Raw genomic sequence first — 14,263 nt, forward strand, 5'->3', positions numbered from 1 at the left:
GTTTCCCTCTCTCCTGCTATTGGCTATTCTTCTCTCTTCCTGCTTCTGTTCTCTGCTATTGCCTATGCTTTGCTCGCCTGTGTCCTATTCACTTTTCCTTTGCTATTAGCTATTATTCTCTCCTCCGCTCTCCTCTGTGTTCTGCTTCTCCCCAACTCATTCTCTGGCCCCTTGGCATTTCTCCTCGCGTCTGCTTCTTGTCTCGTGTACGGTTTTCTCCTCTGCTCCTGGCGACGACACGAGAGGAGGTATCGGTGCGGGTGACTCTCGTTCTCTTTTTTTTTCTTTCTCTCTCCTCTTTCTCATTCTTACTTTCTCTCCACTTTCTCATTCTCATTTCACTCTATTTCTATTTGTGTCTTTCGGATTCTTTTCCTGTTCCTTGTGTGTGTGTGTGTGTGTGTGTGTGTGTGTGTGTGTGTGTGTGTGTGTGTGTGTGTGTGTGTGTGTGTGTGCACCCGCGCGCGTGCGCGGGCGTGTGTGCGTGCGTGCGTTTATACCTGTTTGTGTGTGTTCGGAGGAGGAGGGGTGGGGAGAAAGGTGTCTCGGACGAGCTATTCAGTTACGGTGTCAGTGGAAGGCGAGAAGCCGTAATGGATGGATTGGGATGCTGCTGCTGCCGAGATTTTGATCTTGGAAATGTCACGGTCGCACGGGGCCTTGGCTTCGAGTTCGATCCATGGGCGAGCTTTTGTTTAGAAGTTTTATCAGTCTTTTGTATTATACAAAAAGCAGCCGGGAAGCATAACAATATTAAGTTCTTTTTGTTATTTTCGTTACCTTCATGTTTTTTCTTCTTTTTGTTATAATTACATTATTATTATTATTATTATTATTATTATTATTATTATTATTATTAATATTACTATATTATAGTAGTAGTAGTTGCATTGTTATAATGATGATTAATGATAATGATTATAGCATTATTATTATTTCATTATTTTTTTATAATTATAATTTTTGTGTGCAAGTGTGTCTTACACATGAACCTCGAATGCAAAATTGATTTCCCGAATGGATCATGAAGCTAAATTTCAAATTTATGACGCAGACTCGTTAAGTATGAAAACGGGATACATGGTGGGTGGGACAGGCGTAATCTGCGTTATCGCCAGACCGGATTGTCATTTGCATATGCCGTTGCTTAGATCTGGTTTGAGCCGAGCTATCCCTCAAGATCATTCTGAATTATCCCTGTGCAAGAGATACACGCTGTGTGGTTAGCTGTGTCGGGCGCAAGTGTACACAACTGTAGATCAGCATGGGGCCACGCCTGGGAGAAGCAAAGAGAAATTGGTTTTATTTTTTATTATCTATTTATATTTTATTATTTATTATTATTTATTATTATTATTATTATTATTATTATTATTATTATTATTGTCATTGTCATTATTTGAGAGAGAGAGAGAGAGAGTGAGAGTGAGAGTGAGAGTGAGAGTGTGGGTGATATGTGCGTGTGTGTGTGTGTATGTATGTATGTATGTATGTATGTATGTATGTATGTGTATGTGTGTATTTGTTTGTTTGTTTGTTTGCTTGTGTTGTGTGTGTGTTTGTGTGTGTGTGTGTGTGTGTGTGTGTGTGTGTGTGTATGTGTGTGTGTGTGTGTGTGTGTGTCTTTGTCAGCCGGTTGCTGTCTTGTTTGCAGCATCTCTGGCGACCACGTGGCATCGCTGCGACCACCCACGGCACCGAGTCAGGTGCTCGTCCCTTTTATACAGTTCGGGGTCGAGATTTCTCCGCTTCTATAGATTGCATAGAGATTATATCGTTATGAATTTCTTTAAGGGCTATGAACTACTATTCATCACATTTGCCCTTTTTGGGATGGTTAACGATGCTAAGAGGGGGGTGTGGGTGGTACAACGTGCAAATATAGCGAAGTGAATTGACAAAAAAAGGTTTGGTTTAAAGCCAGATACATAGTTCGATTAAAGCGGAAAGTACAGTCGAGGTTCAAGAGGAAAGTAGAAGAAGGCAACTTTCAGTTGAAAGAAGAGTAAGTTTCAGATGGAGAGTTGAGCCAAGGAACTTCAAGAGGAAAGTAGAATAGTGGAACTTCAGGTAGAAAATACAGTAAAGGGACTTCCAAATGGGAAATTTAATAGAAAAGAACTACAGGTGGAAAGATGAATAGATGAACGTCAGGTGTGAAGTTTAGTAAAGGAATATGAGGCGGGAAGTTTAATAATTGAACTTTAAGTGGGAAGTTTGATAAGTAGAACTTCTGATAGGAAGTTTCATAGAGGACTTGAAGTGAGAAGTTTAATAAATGAACTCCAAGTGGGAAATATGGTAAAGGAACTTCCGCCTCCTCTTTCCGGATTACATACAAACGCGATTTTAAGCACCGGAGGTCTGATGTATCCAATAAAGGGAAGCCATTTCGGTGGACACCATCAGAGAGCCTTTGGCATGGAGACTGGCTGGGCGCTCTCCTTCGAGCGTCGTGGCGGGTTCCTAGGAGAGACTTGAGGCCCGGGAGCGATCGATCGTGGGGATTTACTGTAGAATCGTAGGGGCTCATCTTAGAAGCTCGAGGGTTTATTATAGAATCATGAGGATTTATCATAGGGTCATGGAGATTTATCGTAGGATCTTGGGATTTGTATAAGCTGGGATTTATTATAGAATGATGGGATCTAACATATGACCATAAAGGTTTATTATAGAGTCGTGAGGATTTATCAAAGAATCATGAGGTTTATCATAGAACCATCGGGGTTAGCATAGAGCCACGATAGAATCCAGGGAATTTATCAAAGGATAAAGGAGATTGATCAAAGAAGCATGGGGTTCATCTTGGAGCCATGGGCTTTATCATAGGATGATGGGGATTTATCAAAGAATCATGGGCCTTATCATAGAATCATGAGGATTTATTTACAAATCTTGAGGAATTATTACAAGCTTTTCCTTCGCGACTGAAAACCAGAAGCCACGTCTGCATGTTTTTTTTTTTTTTTTTAACATAAAAGAGGAAGAGACAGGGAAATGACGATATCACCGCCGTTATAGTGTATTTTTAAACAACTGTTCTCCTCAAGTTCATGTTTTGTAATAACCATCACTGTGATATGTTTTCTGTTGTGGTCGCGGGAAGACCTGGTACCGACTGTCAGTTATGCAGCTGGACGCACGCGAGAATGCAACTTGGAAACATGGAGAGTCCCACGCATTGCATGCTTGTGTTCGTATGTTCACACGAACGCACGCACGCATACACACAGGCTTGTCGGGGCAAAAACGCAAGTACTTGCTCGCGCTTGTTTTTTTTCCTGCTCGGTTATACCCGTGTAACTATGCACTCACTCATATGGTCCTGAATGCTGACTTGCTCATTCACTCGCTGATTAAGCAACTGATGTTAAGGAGAATCGTTTACTTATGTCACACAGTCATACAACACATGTACGCACGCATGTATGCATGCCCGGATACCCGGATACAGACCTATACGTGTTCACTCACACTCATTTTCCTACATGCCCCCGCTCCCTTCTACCCTCCCCTCATCCCCACTCTTCCCCTACCCTACCCTCCCCCGCCACCTGTCAATCATAGCCGTGGTTTCTTAGACGAATGCAATCGGGCGAGCAGGCGTCACGGCAATCAGCAAGCAAGCAAGCAGGCAAGCAGGAAGTCGTAAATCCCAGGTCATGCCGACTAGTGTGCTGAGATCGGTACACTGCGCCGGGATGAGTGACAGCTGCGAGTGACGAGTTTGAGTGGCTGGGGTGGCGGGGCGGGGAGTGCGACCCCAAACGGTGTGCTGGGGTGCTAATTACCCGTGGTGGACGGACGGGGTAAGGGGGTAAGGGGGAAGGTTTTGGGGGATGGGGACGGAGGTTGGTGGGGGGGAAGCGATGGGCTTGGTTGGGGGTGACCGCCTTATGGTTGATCCTTGTAGTTTATCCTTGTTTTGTTTTCTTCCCTTTATGTGTCTTTTCTGTCCAATTGTACATTCGAATTCATATCCTACTTTGACGTAACCCTTATCTATTAATTTGTTTGTTGTTTTGCCGTGCCCCTGTGTCTTTAAAGTTATGGCCTGATCTGCTCTTGTTAGGCCTATATATGTCCCTCAAACCCCATAAAAATCCGGAATGATATCCCCCCCCCCTCCAGCCCTGCCATGCCCAAACTCTCGACCAGTCTTCCCCGGCTGGCGCCTGTGCCAACCAGACTGGATATCGATCCATGCAGGTGGTGCATGTCTCTCTCTCTCTCTCTCTCTCTCTCTCTCTCTCTCTCTCTCTCTCTCTCTCTCTCTCTCTCTCTCTCTCTCTCTCTCTCTCTCTCTCTCTCTCTCATTCTTTTTCTTTCTTTTTTCCTTCCACCCTCTTCATCCCATCTCCCTTCCTCAATCCCCATTTACCACGTAGTGCCATGCACCCTCCCCTGCATCCCCCCTCCCCTCCCCATGTAACTACGAGTGTCGTGCGCACCCTTCCTTCCGACCCCCCCCCCCCCCCCGCCCATCTCCCATCCCCTGTGCCACGGAAAACAAGTGTCGATTAAAGCAAATCTTCGAGTAGCCGGTTCGAAGTTCTTTCCAGATTTTGTTCTTATTTCTGCAAGAGCTTTAAGATACTAGGCCAGTACGCTCTTTTAGGTTTAAACATACTGATAAATGTAGGTAATAGATAGATGTGGATAGTAGATACAGAGTACGGTAGTGTGCATGCGGAAAGAAGAGAGCAGAGAGTATAAATACATAAACGGGGATGACCAAACAGCTACACATATAAGGGTTAATGTTCATTCATGAACATTAACATTGTTGGTACCTGGCTGTTTTTGCTTAGGACAACCTTAGTATTTATATATGAATGCATGCCTGGGCCAGAAACGCTCATCGCAATCAGTAATCAAAGTTAGGCTACTGTGCCGGATCAGATGAACATTCTGGGGCAGTTCCTCTGTCATTGGGTAAATTGCGCTTCTGTGGGCGGGCATTAATCACCCCGTCGCAGGAGGGAACGGCACGGCCGGACTCGATTTGGGGACTGAGCTGGCATGACTGTCCACGCTAAGTCATGTACCCAGTATTCCACGCCCGCCCTCCTTTGTCCGCCTGTTGGGGCCACGCGAGCCAGGTGCTTCGTTGTAGGTTTTAGGTGCATGTCTGTTTCTTATTCTCTCGCTCTTGCGCTTGCTTTTTATTTTTTTCTATTTCTCATGTTTTATCCTCTCTCTCTCTCTCTCTCTCTCTCTCTCTCTCTCTCTCCCTCCCTCCCTCCCTCCCTCCCTTCCCTCCCTCCCTCCCTCCTCCTCTCTCTCTCTCTCTCTCTCTCCTCTCTCTCTCCCTTCCTCTCTCTCTCCCCCTCCCTTCCTCTCTCTCCTCCTCCCTCTCCCTCTCTTCTTCTCTACTCTCTCTCTCTCCCTCTCTCTCTCTCTCTCCCTTCTCTTCCCTCCCTCTCTCCCCTCTCTCTCTCCTCTCTCTTCTCTCTCTTCTTCTTTCTTCTCTCTCCTCTCTCTCCCCTCCTCTCTCTCTCTCTCTCTGTCTCTCCCCCCTTCTTCTTCTTCTTCTTCTTCTTCTTCTTCTTCTTCTTCTTCTTCTTCTTCTTCTTCTTCTTCTTTTTCTTCTTCTTCCCCCACATGCCTTTTTTTCTTTACCTCTCAAAACGTTTTTTGATTATGTTCATCAAACATGATCCGAACAGAAGCTGAACCTTCTGCTGTCTCGCGCGGCCGCCCTATGGAGGAGACCAAGTGCATACTGCAGCCCGGTTTTGTGCACAGTGAGCGCCATCGTTTCAGAGGAGCACAGCCTTGCAATGGGCGCCAGCGTCAGCTGATCCCAGATATTATTGACGCAACAGAATCGCCCCTTCACCCGTGTGGCGTGCCGGCTGATCGTTCTTAGACCCATGTCACGTTGTGGGCGGCGTTGCCGTTATGTTTGGTGTTATGGCGAGGTTGTGTTGTGGTTGGTGGCGTGAGTGAGTGTGGTTGTTTGATGAAGAGGATTAAAGGGGTTGTTATGGGAGGAGTAGCATTGATAGGCGAATGTACAGTTTGGTTTGTCAGAGAGGGAATGGGAAAGGGAAAGGGTATTGGAAAGGGGAAGTAAAAGAGAAAGTGGGGAGGGAGAAGGGAGAGAGAACCGGGGTAAGGAAAGGGAAAATGATAGTGAAGGAGAAGAGGAAGGAAACGGAAGGAAAGAGGAAGGGAAAGGAAAAGGAAAATGGAAAGGAGAAGATAAGGGAAAGGAAAGGGAAAGGGGAAATGGGAGGGGGAAGGAAAGGGGGTGGGAAAAAAGGAAAGGCTGGGGAAAAAGTAAACGGGAAGGAAAGGGGAAAAAGAAAGAGAAAATGAAAGGCAAGGGGGAAGAGGAGGAGGTCAGATGGATTTAATTTCGATCTTTTCACTCGTTTAGAGGTGGTAGTGGTTTACGGTGTGCCTTGGATTCGCGGGAATGGTTTCGTGACGCACCTGAGTCAATTCTTCGTCGGTGGCCTCAAGCGGAACTAGGTGCTGCAAGGGTTAGAATTAGCCTATTTTTAAGGGAAAAGGACGTAACGGGTCTCTGGTACGACGGAGAGTAGATGAGAGTATATGATAAAGGAAGAGAATTGAGAGTTGTAGAAAGTGAGAAAAAAATATTTAAGAATAAGTGGTAGGACGAGATGATTGAAGGCCGAACGGGTTAGAACGGCAAGTTGATCAGCATATTCTGATAAAGGATAAGAAATTGAGCGAAAGATTAAGAAGAGGATGTTTAAGGAATAACGGGTTATATCACAGAAGAAATAAAAATGTCGAGAATGAACAGCCCGATAAAAAGAAAAGAAGAGAGTGAAAAATAGGTGTGAATAAACGATAGGAAAGGGATATTGGAACGCTTCCGCGCGGCAGTATCCTGTAAGGACAGGGAACACCCGCATCCTCCCATCCTTTGGTGCATCTCTCGCTCGTCGTAATGAGTCTCATCCTTCGGGGACGTAGATGACTTTACGATATCGTTCATCAGATAGAAAAAATATATATATTTATATATATAAATATATTTATATATAAATATATATATATATATATATATATATATATATATATATATATATATATATATATATGTGTGTATATATATATATATATATATATATATATATATATATTATATATATATATAAATGTATATAAATATCTTGTGTATGTCATGAAGGAAATCGATGATAAAGCATCTTGTATGCATAGGAAAAGGTCAGTGACAGATTACATTGCCAGATGAAGGGCAGAAACGATAAAACTCAAAGATACGGATAAATGAGAGATTGCAATTTTAAACGAATAAGGAAAAAGAGGAAACTCCAACAAGCACAGGGGCAAATAAATTAAATATAGCAGTATCAAGCGAAGGGGAAAAGTGAAACTCCATGCAAAGGACACATAAATAAGGAAGGTTTTCCCCCATCAGAATAAGACGTAGGAAGCAGTAGTTCGCGCGACGCCGAGGGGGAACCGTTGCACGCGAAGATACGCTCAACTTGTCCCATATTATCGTGTTGCAGCTGCTTGATCAGCGTCATCATCCGGTTAAAGTGAAATACAGAAGGAACTACAGTTGTGGTTCCACCTCGGAGCCCGTCCCGTGTGTGTGTGTGTGTGTGTGTGTGTGTGTGTGTGTGTGTGTGTGTGTGTGTGTGTGTGTGTGTGTGTGTGTGTGTGTGTGTGTGTGTGTGTGTGTGTGTTGTGTGTGTGTGTGTGTGTGTGTGTGTGTGTGTGTGTGTGTGTGTGTGTGTGTGTGTGTGTGTGTGCGTGCGTGCGTGTATGCGTGTGCGTGTGCGTGTGCGCGTGCGTGCGCGCGTGCGTGTGTTTGTGTTTCTAGCACGTTTTCGTCTTCACGTTCGCCTCTCCTCCTCTTCCTTATTCCTCGTCTCTCTCCGTCCAGCCGACAGCCTTTCCTTTCCCTTTCCCATCCCCTCACTAATTCACGCTTCACTCCTTTTTGCTCTCTCTCCTTTTTTTCGACGAATTCCAAAAATATTTTGTACCTTTGTATCATTATAGACAAGGGCCATCGCATTAGGTTTGGTCACGCACTCTAGGCAGTATCGAACAGACGGGGTACACGTTATGTCGCTGTCGTTGTTCAGAATGTACCACGTTGTCTCTTCGGTGGCTTTAATTACTGGGACTCGATTAGGCTTCAACATCACTCGTGAATAGTTTTTTTGTGTACATCACACGTGTTCAATTTGGTTTAACATCACATATGTCAATTTGGCTTCAAAGTCCTACGTCTCATTCGTGTCCAGTTTAGTTTCAACATCAAACATGTCCAGTTTAGTTTCAGCATCACATATGTCCAATTTGACTTCAACATCACACGTATCAATTTGGTTTCAGTATCAGTTGGGTGCAATTTGGCTTCGGTATCAACATGCGTCAATCTGGCTCCATCCGTCATGTCCGATATGGCTTCAACAAAACATGTGTTCAGTACTCTCTTTTCTGCTTCTCTCTCTTTCTCCTTTATCGTGACCTCTTGTGGTGTTGCTTTCTCCGTATTGGTTTTCTGCAGTTGAGTCAGCCTGGCCTCGGTTCTTGTTTGTCAGGTGAGCGAGACGGTAGGAGTCGCCCGAAGGAGAGTGCGAGAGACAGGCCGTCTATTTTGCTTTGTTTTGAGTGTGTGTGAGTGGGAGGGATAGGAGGGGGGAGGAAGCATTAGGTGGGGTGAGGGCAGGGGGTACGGAGAGTGGGGTGAGTGGGGGTTGGGTAGTGGTCGAGTAAAACAGCATTACGTGATTTGCAGGTGAAGAGTTTTGTTTGTTGTTGATTGCTGTGATATGTTTTACTCTTCTGATTTTTGTCCCTTTTTGCAGTTTTTGCTTGTTTGTTTATATCTTTTTCAGTCTGTTTACCTTCTCTCTTATTCCTTCATTAGTATTAGATTTCTCGCCCGTCGTCCGACTCTCCCTCTCCCTTTTCTCTTTTCCTCTTCCTTTCCCCCTTTCTCCCTCCTTCTCCTCCACTCTCCTTCCGTCTTCCTCTATCCCTCTTTCCCTCCTTCCCTCGTTCCCTCCCTCCCTCCCTCCCTGTCCCCCCTCTCCCTCCGTCTCCTCTCTCTCTCTCTCTCTCTCTCTCTCTCTCTCTCTCTCTCCGCCTCCTCCTCCCTCTTTCCCTCCGACTCCTTCTCCCTCTCCCCCTCCCTTCCCCTTTACCTCTCCCTCTCCCTCACTCTCCCTCTCTCTCTCTCCCTCTCCCTCTCCCTCTCCCTCTCCCTCCCTCTCCCTCCCTCTCCCTCCCTCTCCCATCCCTGACCTTCCCTGGAACACTCAGCGTGTCCTATAGTGAGCGCGAGAGATTATGAATATGAAATATCGATTAAGCACATTACCGAATGAATTGGTGGGACATAAAAGATACTTCTTATGACATTAGGGCTGTTTATTGAGGTTCAAAGATTTTCATATTTATCTTCCTCGTCCTGTGCGTGATTTCTCCCGGGGTGATGGCTGTCGACAGATCCAGTTATGTCATTGTGGGAAAAAATCATAATATTGGGATGTTGCGTGTCAGGGATCGAAAGATTGCCGTTTTTTGTACCTTTTTTTAATTTATTATAGTTAGCTTTTTTGTGGCTCTGTACCCTGTACCCGAACTACGAAATGCGCTGTGATGATGAGTCCCTTAGTGATATTGGCTCGTCGTTTGTTTTATAATTTAGGTGAAACGAATAAGATTAATTCATTGCGTGAAAGGGAATTCGGATTCTAGTGATTTCCATTGGCTAATTTTAATCTCACTGTTTTAGGCGGAAGCTGGTGATGGCGGAAGGTTATTGGGGTGTGTGGGCGACCATGGGCGTAGTAAATGAGGGCGTAGATATACTTCTGTCGAGGAGCTGTAAGGGCGGCACTCTGGCGATGCTGCTGTTGCTATTGGCTCTGGTACCGGCTCAGGTACCCCCCGTCTCTCTCTCTCTCTCTCTCTCTCTCTCTCTCTCTCTCTCTCTCTCTCTCTCTCTCTCTCTCTTTCTCCCTCTCCCTCTCTCCTCTCCTCTCCTCTCTCCTCTCCTCTCCCCTCCCTCCCCTCCCCTCCCCTCCCCTCCCTCCCCTCCCTCCCTCTCCTCCTCCCTCCTCCTCCCTCCCTTCTCTCTCTCTCTCTTCTCTCATCCTCCCTCTTCTTCTCCTCTCCTCTCCTCTCTCTCTTCCCTCCTCTCCTTCTCTTCTCTTCTCTTCTCTTCTCTTCTCTTCTCTTCTCTCTCCTCCCCTCTCTTCTCCTCTCTCTTCTCCTCTCCTCTCCTCTCTTCTCTCTCTCCTCTCTCCTCCCTCTCTCTCTCTCTCTCTCCTCTCTCTCTCTCTCTCTCTCCTCACTCTCTCTCTCTCCCCTCTCTCTCCCCCTCTCTCTCTCTTTCCCCTCTCTCTCTCTCTCTCCTCTCTCTCTCTTCTCTCTCTCTCTTTTCCCTTCTCTCTCTCTCTCTCTCTCGCCTCCTCTCTCTCTCTCTCCCTTCTCTCTCTCTCTCTCTGTCCTCTCTCCCCTCCCCCTCTCTCTCTCTCCCTCCTCCCTCTCTCTCTCTCCTCTCCTCCTCTCTTCTCCCTCTCTCTCTCTCCTCTCTCTCTCTCTCTCTCTCCCTCTCTCTCTCTCTCTCTCTCCCTCTCTCTCTCTCTCTCTCTCCCTCTCTCTCTCTCTCGTTTCTCTCTCTCTCTCTCTTTCGTCTCTCTCTCTCTCTCTCTCATCTCTCTCTCTCTCTCTTCTCTCTCTCTCTCTCTCTCTCTCTCTCTCTCTCTCTCTCTCTCTCTCTCTCTCTCTCTCTCTCTCTCTCTCTCTCTCTCTCTGGTGATGCTATAAAAGCCTGTTACTATTAGCTTTAGGTGGCAGCTTTGGTGGCTTGGTTTGCCCGCTGATCACTAAGTTGTTGATATTGCTGTTAGGGTGATTTGGCTTGTACCGATATGTAGTTATTCTTATTGTTGGATCGACTGTAGCATCTCTTAGTGCCGTTGGCTGGCTGGTCCAAGTTCTAAGCCCTTCGTTTTTGTTTATTATATTGTTATTGTTTTGTTTGTTTGTATATATTTCGTTTTGTGAATTGGGCTGTAAATCCTGTTGCAAAATTTGCTTCTGTCCCGCCATCTATTCAAGTTCTCCCTCTCTTCTCTCTCTCTCTCTCTCTCTCTCTCTCTCTCTCTCTCTCTCTCTCTCTCTCTCTCTCTCTCTCTCTCTCTCTCTCTCTCTTTTGCTAATTTTTTGCGAGTTGGCGGCGGCGGGAAGGGAAGCGACTCAAGCGAGCAGCGGGAAGCGTGACCTCCAGGGGTGTCATGAGGCGTCTGGTAGTCGAGTGTTGAGCGACTGATGGTTATCACTGACGTTCACTGTTTGCGTCTGTTCAGCGGAGATGGTTGGGGCGCAGTACTGCATGCTTGGGGGAGGGAGGGGGAGGGGGTGAAGGGGGAAAGGGAGTGGGTGAGTGGCGGGATGAGAGAAGGAGAAGTGGAGGGGAGTGGTGTGTGTGTGTGTGAGTGTGTGTGTGTGTGTGTGTGTGTGTGTGTGTGTGTGTGTGTGTGTGTGTGTGTGTGTGTGTGTGTGTGTGTGTGTGTGTGTGTGTGTGTGTGTGTGTGTGTGTCCGTCCATCCGTCCGTCCGTCCATGTGTGTCCGAGTGTGTCCGTGTCCGTCCTTGCTCTCCTCCTCCTATTGCTTTTTGTTTGTGTAGAAATTAAGAGGGTAATTATTCTCTCCTCTCTCCTCTCTGCTCTGATCTTCTCTTTCTTCTCTTTTCTTCTGTTCTGTTCTGCCCTCTCCTCTCTTCTCTTATTTTATCTTATCTCTTCTCTTCGATCCTTCCCGTTCCTCTCTTCCTCTCTTTCCATCCCTCGTCTACCTCTCCTTTCCTCCTCTTCTTCCCATCCCTCCCTCTACCTCCTCCTCTACCTCTCCCTTTCTCCACTCTCTCTCTCTCTCTCCTCTCTCTCTCTCTCTCTCTCTCTCTTCCTCTTTCTCTCTCCTCCTCCTCTTTCCTCCTCTCCTCTCCTCTCCTCTCTCTCTGCTCTCTCTCTCTGTCTCTCTCTCTCTCTCCTCTCTCCTCTCTCTCTCCCTCTCCTCTCTCTCTCCCTCCCTCCCGTCTCCCTCCCTCTCCCTCTCTCCCCTCCCCTCTCCTCCCGCCCCCTCCCTCCCTCTCCCTCCCTCCCCCCTCCCTCCCTCCCTCCCTCCCTCTCCCCTCTCCCATCCCACAATGCATGCATCATTCACGCATTATCCTCCTCCGTCCCTCTGCATTGTAGAGGGCGCAGCGAAGCAGTCCTGAGGGAACCCGATATTAGCATGTGCTGATGAAAGGCCGAGAGTCGTCCGGGCTGCCTTGTGTTTATCTTAGCGGCTGTTGCATTTTCTCTCCTTCTTTGCTTATGCTTATTTTTGTTCTTTTCCTTCTTAGTATTAGTAGGAATTTTTCTTCTTCTTCTTCTTCTTCTTCTTCTTCTTCTTTTCTTATTTCTTCTTCCTTTGCCCCTCGTCCTTCGATGTGGTTATGATGATGATTATGGTAGTATTTCTGATATTCATGGTGGTTGTTATAACTACTGTCGCTACTATTGTCATACTTATTATAACTAACATTTCTTCTTAGTGTTGTTATTATTTATATTATTTTCATACAAGCGCGCGCGCACACAGAGACACATACATACAAATAAACAATAAAACAAACAAACAGACAAATAAGACAAAAACACAGATGTACATACGCATGTGTGTATATATATATATATATATATATATATATATATATATATATATATATATATATATATATATATATACAGGTATTTGCATATACTATGACTATACAAGTACGCATATATAAATACACATACACATGTTTACATACATTCACATTCATGCATACTTATATACATACATATATGTACATACTACATACATACAAACACACACACATACACACACACACACACACACACACACACACACACACACACACACACACACACACACACACACACACACACACACACACACACACACACACACATACACATACACACATACACACATATTCACGCACATTCACACGCAAAAAGCAATGCACTCTCGTAACCAAATTCCACCGAAACGCCACCGTCGCATCTGGACGCGATGGTAAAGCACAGTAAAGAATGGAGTTTGCGGTGTAGGAGAATAACGGATCATGGGGGGGGGGGGCATGGAAGAGCATTCCGCCCCTTTCCCTCAGCCCTCTGCTCTCTCTGCTGTTCCTTGCTCCTCCTAATTTTCCGTCTCTCCCTCGTTTTACATGCCTTCTTTCCTCCTTCACTCTCTCTCTCTCTCTCTCTCTCTCTCTCTCTCTCTCTCTCTCTCTCTCCTCTCTCTCTCTCTCTCTCTCTCTCTCTCTCTCTCTCTCTCTCTCCATTCCCTTCTTCCTCTTTTTATTACCTACCCTAACCCCTTCTCCCTCCTTTGCCGTTTCCTTCTGATCCCCCTCACTCCCCCCTCCTCCATCACTCACCCCACCTCTATTACCCCCCCCCCCCCCCATCCCCAATGCTTCCTCACCACGCGTCGGCGATCGAGCTGATTGCCCTCATAAACTATGGCGACCGCTTTTACCTTGCCGCGCTCCCGCTTCCGTTGTCATTTTTCGTGTCGTGGGGAGATTTTCGGGCACCGCTTCACTGCTTCGGAAGAGGGGCATCGATCACAGCATGGATATGGATGGGTATCCGGGAGAGTGGGGTGAGGTGGGGGCAGGGGTGAGGTAGGGGTAGGAGTGGTAAGGGTAACGGTGTTTGGCCACTTGTTAATTGAAGAGATTATTTCGCCGAGGTTGAAATTTTAAGTGGTGCTTGGTGTGGTAAGGGTAAAGGGAGGAGGGAAAAAGGGGTTGGGAAAGGCAGAGAAAAGGGGCGAAAAGGAAAGCACAATAGAGGGAAGGTGTCATGGGAAAGATAAAAAGGGAAAAGATGAAAAAAAGAAAGCTTAAGAAAGTTTAAAGTACAACGAAAATAAAGGAAAGGAAGAGGAAAATAGAGTAAAGGAGAGCGAGAGAGAGAGAGAGAGAGAGAGAGAGAGAGAGAGAGAGAGAGAGAGAGAGAGAGAGAGAGAGAGAGAGAGAGAGAGAGAGAGAGAGAGAGGGGGGAGGGGGCGAAACCTCCATCGCCGCCTCGTATCTCTCGTGTTTGTTTGTGTATATTTGTACGGCAGATAACGAGGGGCGCCCGGACAATGGCGTGGTGTCTAGTAGAATCGGGGGCGTGAATCAACTTGGGGTCAGCCGAGGCCGGCCACGTTAATCTA

The sequence above is a fragment of the Penaeus monodon genome, chromosome 36 (assembly GCF_015228065.2).
Source record: "Penaeus monodon isolate SGIC_2016 chromosome 36, NSTDA_Pmon_1, whole genome shotgun sequence".
In the NCBI taxonomy this organism is placed as follows: domain Eukaryota; kingdom Metazoa; phylum Arthropoda; class Malacostraca; order Decapoda; family Penaeidae; genus Penaeus; species Penaeus monodon.